Source organism: Protomyctophum bolini (genome assembly GCF_963924005.1).
Source record: "Protomyctophum bolini genome assembly, chromosome: 19".
NCBI classification, from domain to species: Eukaryota; Metazoa; Chordata; class Actinopteri; order Myctophiformes; family Myctophidae; genus Protomyctophum; species Protomyctophum bolini.
This window is the reverse complement of record NC_137880.1, coordinates 7,505,388-7,517,921: the sequence shown is the minus strand read 5'-3', so window position 1 is coordinate 7,517,921 and position 12,534 is coordinate 7,505,388.

The window sequence follows — 12,534 nt, the reverse complement described above, 5'->3', positions numbered from 1 at the left end:
TGATATCATAGCATCATAGTATATGAATATTTGGATATATATGCGCCATATATATTTGAGATATTATTATTATTATTGTAATATGTTCCATCCAGGGACAGTATGCAGGTGCTGAGTGGACCCTGGGCTGACCTGGCTCTGCTCTACAGACAGATAGACAGTCAGTCAGACAGACAGCTCTCTACCTGTCTCTCTGTTAGTCCTGCTGCTGTTTCTGTCTGTCTGCCTCCTGCTGACTGTCTACCTCACATGGAAACTCAGAGAGGGTGAGACTCATGATCACATCTTAATGTCTGGATGCTGTCAATGTGTTCACAAGAGACACGTGTAGATTAGGCCTACTGTACAGGCTTTTACCTCCAACTGGGGCTGCAGTGCACACTACAATACATGTACTGTATGTGTTCTGTATTCAGAGAAGCTTTGGGCAACTTTACATTTAAACGTAACATTGTTCCACACCACAGTTACCAGACACTTATAGAGCCACCCAAACTTCTAGCGTTGGTAAAGGTGAAAACATTGTTTCCATTTCATTCTGTGTTGTTTTAGTCAAGTCACTTTTAAACCGCATCCTCTCTCAAAGCTGGCCTTCCCTTCCTTTCATTTCACAAAATGCTGTTGACATTATGGTCTTCTGATTGATTGATTGACTACCTTATGAACAGTTTGCAGAAAAGAGCACAAGAAAGTACAGTTCAATACAAGGTCTGCTAAGAGGATTTATAATTATAAGCCAAGAAAGCACGGCTTGTTTCCATCGGGTTCCTTCATATTCAATTCATCTGAACATCTGAACTCCAGTTGATATAAACCACAATACTACTGTAAATGACTTTAAATTAATGACTCAAATGAATTAACAATGAATTTAACTTTATGTGTCATGACACAAACACACACCTCTATGGGGGCTGTATTTTGCGTGTCTTAAGTACCAGGTCTTATTACCTAACTTGAGTAAACTAAAGACCTGGAGGCTTGATTAATGCCATTTGGCTATTCTGAGTGGCCAAAGAGCATTGATCACGCCTCCAGGTCTTTAGTTTACTCAAGTTAGGTAATAAGACCTGGTACTTAAGACACGCAAAATACAGCCCTATGGGCTAGATTTTGAAGGTGCGTTTTACCTATTACAGTAATATGAGCTGGGGGCGTGAGGTATGTCATATTGCAATTTTAAGCATGTTAAGAAGCGCTTTCGACACCCCGTGGAGTGCGCAAAACGGCCTTGAATTAGTCATGGGAGTGTTTAAGGCGTGTTTGAGAGTTACCCAATCAACATGTCCGTACTATTTTCTTTACCAGTCAGCTGATGTCACATACGGAATGCGCACTTTGGGGGTCGTTATTATTACATTTCTTCAGGCTGGCACCATAGAAGACATGACATATGACTTTGTCACATTTGGGTTAATTATTCCTATTGCACTGCATGCTGTCATTTATGCCTCAAAATAAGTTGTTTCTATTGAGAAACACCAGTAAAATTATATTTTAATTTAAATTATAATTATATTATATTTGAAATGAGTAATGAGTTGAATGCGTGGTGCGTATGCCCGTGATGGTATGGTCTTCGCTCGTAGCATTTTATTGAAGAAGACTTGGATCGAGTGTGATACAGCGTATGAAAGCAAACCTCTCAAGGATTATGGAGATGTTTTTATTTATTTTTAAGGTTGAGAAATGAAATAATTATGGTCGTTTCTAATCTCAACCTTTCAAAAAGAATGGATGCGTCTTTTGCTGGCTGTTGCCATGTCTCATAGAAACAAGTAAATAGGTCTATAAAAATAATCCCAAAATAAGCGCATATAACAGGGGTCTGTAACCTATTTTAAATGAAGTGCCATGTTTTTATTTTCTAGATAGTGAGTCTGCTATATCCAGATTAATTTTAATGACACCACATTAAAATAAAAAACATATTTTGATTGTCCACAAATATAAAGTCCTTCCATCTTTTTAAATATTTTCTTGCACATTGTTATAATGATCATTATATATCCGCCTGCAGTCAGAGTTCATAGTTTTAATGAATGAATGTGATTCATTGTGAGCTGGTAGATCTGCTATTTTCAAAAGTAACATTTTAATTACATTTTTGTATTAGCCGTCCTTAAGTTGGGCAAATGCATTAATCTGGGGATCCTTGACATGGGAATGTGCTGTGTGAGGATCACTGGTTTAAACAACATTAGGAGAAACCTTTAGAAACAAGAAAAGCAACCACAACTACCAATATTTACAAGCAACTTTACAGAAAAAGAAGCCGCTTATAATAAACAGACTTGGCAACACTCCAGCAGCGTCCCAGAGCCGCTCAAGTGTAAAATCAAACAGTGCTTTAAATTCTTTTTGCGTTTATGAGGTGCCTAGACCCACGTCTAATCGTTATGCGCAGGTCAAGGGGCTTAATAGCAAATTGCGCAAAGCGAAAATAATTAACATATGGACACTCCCACAATGCTAAAATATTCAGCAACGTCGTATTCCATATGTGTGTGCGTTCAACACGGGACGATAAGGCTTTCATAATACGATTGTGCGCAGAGCGAGGCCAATTTATGTATTACCACATGGTAAAACGCACCTTCAAAATCCAGCCCAATATCTCCATTAATCTCCTCGTCCTCTTTCCTCTCTTGTCTAGCTGTCAGACCTTCCACAGGAGAGAGGCACCACCATCTACTGGCCACGGAACAGAACTACACCCCATAGACACAACTGGCACTGGGTCACTCACAGTCAGTCCCCCACCTGACAGAACACACACAAGACATGTCATGAAGCTGCCAGTTTAAACTACTGGTGGTGGTTGACTGTCTATTATTAATAATAACTATATATGAGGAAACCATGGGGAGATGTTTAGTTGTTACTGGACTGTTATGAACCTACTGGTCAATAAATAGGACCTTAACTTCTAATGTTATTGGTGAAAACAGACGGCTGATTTATAAAACCACGTTTCCCTTTGAAGACTCTTTTAATTTGTGTAGCATCCAGTGGTCAGAATGTACTGTTTTTTTTGTATTTATTTTTGTATTATTGAAGTATAGTATAAAAACAACGTTCTCTACAATTTACAATTACAATTTAGGCATTTAACAGACGCTCTTAAATCCAGGGCGACTTACAGTAAGTAAAAATGACACAAGGTAATAATACATTAGTCTAAGATTTAGGTGTTTTTCGATTCTGACGTCTGCTCTCGAAAAGTCTAAATCTTAGGCTATAGGCCTAGTACAGTACATCATCAAATGCATAGAAATAGTCATCAAGGATCATAAGTAAACTAAGAACCTATCATCTGTCAAACAGTAGAATATCTGTACAATGAAACTACTGTATAACTGAACTGTATGAACTATATGCACAAAAACAGATTTCGCCGACTTTTTTAACTGTGATGCGACAATAGAGGGTGTGCGCATGCTTAACGTGAATGGCACATCGAGAGGCAAAGCAACATGCAAAGTGAGTTTAACGTTGTTTAAAGGGTGAGACCACTTTTTTTTGAGGTTTGGGTTGTGTAGTTACTTTGCCATGCTGCAACTCCAAATGTGGACAAGAAATGAAAAATTACTGCTCCAGTGATTAGAAATTGATAATTCAAAATATGCTCCTCGTTGACTTACATTGTAGCTAAAACAGCTCTCAAGGTCACTCTTTTAGTACGTAAACAAACGCAAACAAAGTTGATTCAGACAATATAGAGCAGGGGTGGGCAACTGGCGGCCCGGGGCCACATGCGGCCCCCACCTTCACTTAATGTGGCCCTCAGGTTAATATCAGAATACTGATATAATATTGGTTCCAGCTGTTTACAATTCCACAACATGCAAACATGACCTGCTTTAATTACTTCAGTCTAAATTAGTAGCTCAATGCTCAACACACAAAAATGTAAATTTTCAGGATTCCAATTCGAATATAGCAAAAACATTTTTGCTACGACAGTAATATATGGCCCTAGGGAGTGAGTGTGGAAATATAGTGGCCCTCTCCATCGTCAAAGTTGCCCACCCCTGATATAGAGCATCACCAAAACTCATGTAGTTTTGGTTTTGGTACAATGTAAGTCAATGAGGAGCATATTTTGAATTATCAATTTCGAATCATTGGAGCAGTTATTTTTTATTTCTTGTCCACATTTGGAGTTGCATCATGGCAAAGTAACTACACAACCCAAACCTCAAAAAAAGTGGTCTTACCCTTTAATGCAATCAGATTGGACTTTAATTGCTGTTTGGATGCATGGGTTGTCAAGGCCAGAAAGTAGTTTTTTGTCACTCAGTAGGCATTCCTGGACTGCAATTCCCATAATGCTTTGGTGCCCCTGCTCCTCCTTGTGGACAGGGGGAGGGCTGCCTTACTGGGACAACATATACAAGTCCAGGAAGTACAGTAAGTGACACTTTGAAATACTAAAATATCTAGTAAAAACACATATTTACTCACAAAAGTTACTCACGCAGGAAAGTGTTTCTGTTCCCCCAGACATCATTACAATAAGATCTGGTTGCAAAAGGGGTGAAGTGTCCCTTTAACCACTTTAACCCACTCCCCTCAGCATAATGGGAAATGATGTCCTAACTAATGAAAAATAAATATGCACAGCTGTTAATAACCACGTTGCTGCTGCGGGCCACTTATTTGACAACTTGCTCACGAGAAATGCCGCCTCATGCTGACAATTTGCACATAGGAAAATACTGCTGCAGCTGTCTCCGTTAGAGATAGTTTTCTGTCTGCCTCAGAAACTCCTTTTTCTTTTACCCCTTTTAACACCAGTGAGGTATTTCATGCTCTGTCCACCATAGACCCAAAGAAATCAGTTGGGGAGGACAATCTGGACCCTTTCCTTCTGAGGGCCTCCCACTCCCTTAATTACAGAACAAATCTGCTATATTTTCAATTTGTCCATTTCATCTGGTATTATTCCCAGAGCCTGGAAAACGGTGGTTCCCCTGCACAAAGGTCAAGATAAAAATGACCCAAATAATTATCGTCCAATCTCCAAGTTATCATGCCTCGGTAAAATTCTTGAATCCCTTGTAAATAATCAACTTAAAGGACAACTTTAGTTTTTTTCAACCAAGGTTCATATTTTAGGTTGTTATTAGAGAAAGTAAAAGATGAGTGTTCTTTTTTTTTTTTTTTTTCATTTGCTGCTTTCTTTCATTTTAAGGATTTTAGCTGTTTTTGACATTCGAGCATGGGGCTAAATATGTATTTTTTTTACAAAATGTTATAGCGATTTATTTTTAAATTATTTACTATAGTCCTAATAAACCCCAGGAAATGTCATCAGGCCACAAAAGATCACGAGATCTACTGAATGTGTCAAACTGACATATTGTGCCTATGACACAGTGTGTCTTCCCCCCAGTAGGCTACCTTCACATTCAGTAGATCCTGTGATTTTTTTGTGGCCAGATGTCATTTCCTGGGGGTTTATTAGGACTATAGTAAATAATAAAATAATAAATCGCCTTAATATTTTGCCCATGCTCGAATGCCCCCGCCCCCCCTATTAAAAACAGCTAAAATCCCTAAAATGAAAGGAAGCAGCAAATGAAAAATAATAATATGTGTGTGTGTGTGTGTGTGTGTGTGTGTGTGTGTGTGTGTGTGTGTGTGTGTGTGTCGCTCATGGAGGAAGATAACTGATTTCCATTCACCCACAGCTGAGCAGCCGTTACACACACACACACCTGACACTGATGACCCCAGTGACGTCACGGTCTCACTGTCTCACTAAAGCATTTAATAAGACGGTATAGACACAGGTGCACAATTAAGGGACACATGCCTATGATTACTGTACTCCGTTCGCACGCACACACACGCACGTACGCACGCACGCATGCACACACGCGCACGCGCACACACACACACACCCCTTCCTTCTCTCTCTGTCACCTGATCAGGGAGTTTAGGGTTACTTTACACACAAAGGTGTGTACGTCCATGAGGAAGAGAGAGAAGAAGATACACACGTAGAGAGATAGAGAATGGAGAGAGAGAGAGAGAGAATGGAGAGAGATATATAGAGAATGGAGAGAGAGAGATATATATATAGAGAGAGAGAGAATGGAGAGAGAGAGAGAGAATGGAGAGAGAGGGAGAGATGTTTACTTTGTTCAGTGTCATGAGTTCATTGGGCACACACACACACACACACACACACACACACACAGTTGGACCAGTCAGGTGACTTCCAGCTGATTGTCACCTCAAGTATTTCCGCTGTCTCGTCAGGTAAAACATATAGGCTACCACTGTGTGTGTGTGTGTGTGTGTGTGTGTGTGTGTGTGTGTGTGTTCTAAAATGTTAGGCTACACACTGCATGTCATGTCGCACCTCCTGTCTTCGTGCGCTTGTTTACGTCTCTCTCTCTCTCTCTCTCTCTCTCTCCCAGCAAACCAAAATTATGTCATTATGACGTTATTTCCATGGGACGTTTTCACCAGTTGAAATAATATAGCTTATTCTAATTTCTAATCAACTGCCAGATCTGACAGTTGAGATATTCTCTCCTAAATGAAGTGCTATACAATATACATACAATATCTTAGCCAGGTCCTCTACTACTAGTTATGGTCTGGCCTCGATCAGACTCTCTCTCCAATAGTGGGAGGACTTTTTGTTGTTGGTTGAAATCAAATCCGGTGATATTCTGGGCCAGATCTGACTAGTCTTGGTTTGACTTGATCTGCCCCCAATAGAGACGTCGTAGCTCATTCGTCCAAGTCCTGACCGCGTGCACGCTGGGCTCTCTCTCTCTCTCCTCTCTAATTGCTATTTTAATCTGTCAAACTGCAGTTTGTTCTCGCAGTCAGTCTGTCTGTCTGTCTGTCTGTCTGTCTGTCTGTCTGTCTGTCTGTCTGTCTGTCTGTCTGTCTGTCTGTCTGTCTGTCTGCCTGCCTGCCTGCCTGCCTGCCTGCCTGCCTGCCTGCCTGCCTGCCTGCCTGCCTGCCTGCCTGCCTTCCTGCCTGCCTGCATGTCTGCCTGCGTGATGATAGTTGACTGCTGCTGCTGTACAGATGGATAGAGGCCTATGTCAGGATTATTCTTCCCCCTCCAGAGAAGTCTGCTAATCCTGCAGGGAATCAAAGTGCAGGCCTGAATGCTTTTAACCCTCCATAGGAACCTGGAGAGTGTTAGCACAATAAGCTATACTTTAGCTTAGGACAGTGATTCATATAGCCTGTTGTTGTATCAAAGCTATTATAGCAGCCAATGGGGAAAAGGACTACAAGCCTTATAACCTATAGCGCTTGCCTATATATATATATATATATATATATATATGCTTATATCTTTGGCCCTGTTAGAATAGTCAGTTGACTATACTAAAATAGCAACTGCACTGCTTGTCTATGAGCTAGTTCTAGCTTGTAGCAGTGGCACACTGGCGTGAATGACTCCCTAAGGGTGCCAGCCAGGGTTAAGTGTAATGATGTGTGTGAGAGAGAGAGAGAGAGAGAGAGAGAGAGAGAGAGAGAGAGAGAGAGAGAGAGAGAGAGAGAGAGAGAGAGGGAGAGAGAGAGCGAGCACGGGAGAGGCAGAGATCAGATGAAGTTGTTGAGGTGTGGACTGTGGAGTCACGCTCTCTGGGGGACTTATACTCACGTTATTTAAGGAGCATTGATCAAGCAGCAGGAGCAGCCAGGTATACATTCTTCAGATTTTTTTAGCTGAATCATTTGTTATTTATTTACAAGGACATGATAAGAGTTGTGTTTTTGTTTTATCTTCTTTTCCTCTTTCAAAGCCACGATATATATAGGCCTATATGCACAGGTCTGTGGATCTTTACATGGTCCTAAAATCAATCTGGTTTATAGGAGAGGCTTACATTTACATTACAATAATTAGCTTTCCCCTTACATTAAAGGGAGAAACACATTATGCAAGGGAAGGGAGAAACAAATTTGTCTGATTATGTAAATGCCGGGCTGGAACTGGGTTGAGTAATATTAGGATGTAGCCTACTGTAAAGGTCATATAGGGTGCACTGACTGCGGCCAGCTAGAAGCGTTATTGTTGTATATAGGCTATTATTTCCATAACTGTCACTTTTCAGGACGTGCGGAGAAAAAAAAAATAACCTGTGTTTCAAATGGATCCATTGTGGTTTTTTATTACTCCTTTTGTCATTGGTTCAATAATTCATAAAAAAAAAAACCCGGAGACCCAAACAGGAGATCTACAAGCCCATATATGCATTGTGACTACAATATTCCTATATTCTGGGGGCCAGCACTGAGCTTGTGTAGATCTGTTATTTATCGGTATAGAGCTCTCGCCGTTTGGACCACAAGTTCATTTCAGTATAGATCGAGCGCCGTGTTTTCTTTTCTTTTTTTTTTAATGTTTTTTTGTGGCTTTCGCCTTTATTTTATATATTTTATGGAGGGACAGACAGTATAGGCCGACAGGAAAATGGGGAGAGAGATGGGGGGGGGGGGGACATGCAGTGAAGGCCGTCGGGATCAGGAGTCGAACCCGCGGCTGCACTGCCAGACTGTATTACCAGCCCAAGGTGCCTGGACCGCTGAGCCCACACGGCCCAGGCCCCCCCCCCTTTTGGTGTTTTAACTAAGCATAATGTTTATGCTTTATAGCTATTGAAAAATAGCAGATCTACAAGCTCACATAGCCAGCTTGTATAGGTCAGCTATTTTTGAAAAAAACGTGAAAATGCGGCACAAATCTTTGAATATATATTATATTCTTTCAGAAGCCTTTTTTTCTTTTTTTTCCCGACGTCAGGCCTAAATGGGTTGAATAAATATATATTTTAAAATGTCTATGGGAAAAATGAATGAGGAATTCACTTCTGGTCCTATATATAGCGTCGTCATACAAGGGGGCTGCATGCGTCTGTGTCTCAACTCTTAAAAAACATTATCATTTGAATTATAGGCTTTCGGACATATAGTGAGTATAGACAGTTGTTTATTCTTGAGCTTGTATATATACGGTGCACTCCTCGGGCAGCTGTCATCAATCACGTTAATGACTCGTTTGTCCATTGAATGTCCTGTTTTCTGCCCCCCCCCCCGGGCCCGTGATCTATACCACCTCAACTGGAACTGGATGGTGACTGGTTGGCACCGAGGAGCTGCATCCTGTCCCTGTAGAACCAGCCAGGGTCTTTAACCCATTTTGGACTGAATAGTTTTCTGAAAAACCTATGTTTTTAATGTCAGCGCCGGTGGTGCTCAACCTTTTTCATGTCATGGACCCCTAGAATTATCTCTATATTGGGCCACGGACCCCCCCCCCCCCCATCTGAAAATATGTAGTTCCAGACCAGGGACCTCCCAAGCAAATATTTTAGTTAAAAAGGTTCGCTCTGAAATATATATTCAAAGATTTGCGCCACATTTTCACGACACATTTCATAGTTCATAGCGCGCCACTCGGTGGCGCGCTATGTAGATCTGCTATTTGTCAATAGCTAAAGCATAACGTACAGCTTAGAACACCAAAAGGGGTCAATAGCCATTCACACACCCCTGGTGAGTTGTCGGGGTGAGTTGTCCGGACAACTCACCAAAAGGAGTAAAATGAGTGAGTTGTCTTGTTACCCTCTGGTATACACGGACAACTGTATGGCAAAAAGCTTGGCCTTGCTTGTCTGTGGCAAATGTTAGATTTCCTGTTTTATGCAGGAGGATGCTAAACGCACACCAGTCTTAGTAGTGGCACTGGTGCCACTGCCAGCTCATGGCAGAATCATCTAAAGAGTTAAATGTCTTAATCTCCTTTTGGTGTTTTAAACATTATGTTGTAATTTAGCTATTGAAAAATAGCAGATCTACAAGCTCAGAGCGCGCCACCGAGTGGCGTGCTATGAGCTTGTCGCTCTGCTATTTTTGAAAAGTTGTGAAGATGTGGCGCAAATCTTTGAATATATATTTCAGAGCGAACTTTTTTAACTAAAACATTGGCTTCTGGGTGGGGGTCCCTGCATGGAACTACATATTTTGAGATGGGGGTCCGTGGCCCAATAGAGATCATTCTTGGGGTTCTTGATATGAAAAAGGTTGAGCACTCACTGACATAGAAACATAGGTTTTTCTCAAAAATGTTTTTTTTAATCAACCTCAGTCCAAAATGGGTTAAGAAGACGAAAGAGTGGCCGCACACACTGACCTGAGATCAGATTCTAAAAATGTCTTCTACGTCAGTCGCTCTTCGACTTTTCAAAAATAGCAGATCTACAAGCTCGTAGCGCGCCGCTCGGTGGCGCGCTATGAGCTTGTAGATCTGCTATTTGCAAATTAGTCATTATGTAGGAAAATATGCAAAATAATCGAAAATATGAAAAAGCTACTACTGTGGAAGGGTTATCATGTATTTATTTACTTGTATTGATCCTATAAACCGTTTAATATAAGGTCTAGTTTTTCCCACCAATTTGGAGCTCTGGCTCATGGACTAAGAACCAAAAAGAACTGAACCGGTTCCCACTGGGAACCAACCGGTGGAAAAGCGGGTCTGAGAGTTTGTATTGAGTTTGTGCTTGAAATGTACTGTAATTCTGCAAACTGTTAATAAAGATTTCAATCAATCAAAAAAAAAGAGTGTACATTTGAACACTCTCAGAGTTACAGACCTATTTATATATATTGGTCATTCGGGGCTATATACAGTAGCTCTTTATGTTTCTGGTAATATAATTATTATTATTAAAATGTCCACATTTGGCATCACCACCAACCTGCTGGAGCGGTTATAGGGATCTCGGAATCAGTGCCTTGCTCAAGGACACTTAAGACATGTATAGCCAGCAGGAGCCCTGCAGGAGATGGAACCTGGAACCTTCAGATTCCAAGACTGCAGCTCCGCTCTACTACCCCCCTTAGCCACATGGCACTTAAAGGAGAATTCCATGCTAGAATGCTTTCTTATCTTTCTTACCTTTCTTTGTAGTTGTTACGTCCCCACCAAAGAGGTCCAGGTGTTTTTTTGTGCAAAAACTCCTTATTGGCTATTTTCCCTACCATAAGCACTCAATGAATTGCATTGCATTGAATGGGAATTGAATGGGGCTATGGGGTGTTATGCTAGTTTGCTTATTTCCATCTAAAGAAGTAGTAAAGTGTGCCGCTTGGGATATTATTTACATTATGAAGAGAGGATACCGTATATACAAAGAAATTATAATTTTGAGCGATGGAAATAAGCGAATTAGCACAACACCCCATAGCCCCATTCAATTCCCATTCAATGCAATGCAATTCGTTTAGGGCTTATGGTAGGGGAAATAGCCAATAAGGAGCTTTTGCACAAAATAACACCTGGACCTCTTTGGTGGGGACGTAACAACTACAAAGAAAGGTAAGAAAGAATTCTCCTTTAAGGTGAGACACCCCAGGTGAAATCATGATTTTTTTTTATTTTTTTTTTTTGCTATTTTGCTTCCTAAACATGTTTTCTTTCAAACTAAAGCAAAATACACGTTAAAAATATAGATTTTGATGTTTAGTTGGATAGTTTATTTTAGCCAATGACAGCTCGTTTTTCTGGGTGAAAAGCCACCATCTCTATTTTCATGATTGGTTGTTGGTACAAAGGAAGTGACCATATTTGGATCAGACCACAGTCAGCTCGAGGTCCAGACCTTTCCAATGATATATGCCATTATATGTTGTTGCGAAGGTTTGGATGAGATATTTTATCTCAAAATAGTGGCTTCAAATGAAACGTTTTGGAATTTTACAATACAAATCTTTAAAGGCCGTTTTCTCAAAATGAGTTTTCCTCATACTTGGGACAAAGAATCTCCACTTCAGTTGAACTCACATACACCAAACTTTCCAGTCTTATTCATAACTATATTCTGCAGACATTTACACATGGATTTGTTGATATATCATACACAGCCTGATTTACATCACATTTTATACCAAAAAAATGCCGAAAATTGGATTTCTTATGCCTGTTGACACTATTTTCTGATTTGTGGAGTGATAATTAGAGATATCAAAAATCCCATGTGTAATTTTCTTTGTCTCTAATGTGTCAACAAAATGAAATGATAATTTTGAACCTGGCTTTATCCGATCTTCAGATTTATCGTCCCGAAATGTATGCAAATTAGCGCATATAATGCCTAATTTGCATATTTAAACATATAATTTCAGAAAACTTGTAATACAAAAAATCTTAGTTTTAATATAAGTAATCAACTGGAGAAGTTTCATTGTGATAGCTATTATTTAACTTTTTTTCCCTATTCACCTGGGGTGTCTCGCCTTAAGTCTGACCCCATTTCCACCGGCTGGGAACTGGTTCAGGTCAGAACCAGTTCTTATAGTCCATGAGTCCATATTAAATTGTTTATAGGATCAATATAAGTATATAAATATATGATAACCCTTCCACAGTAGTAGCCTTTTCATATTTAAAATGAAAAGACTATACTTACTGTGGAATATTTTACTATTTAACCCATTTTGGCCTGACCTCGAAATGCAAAAAAAGCCTTCTAAATCCTCCAGTTTTTC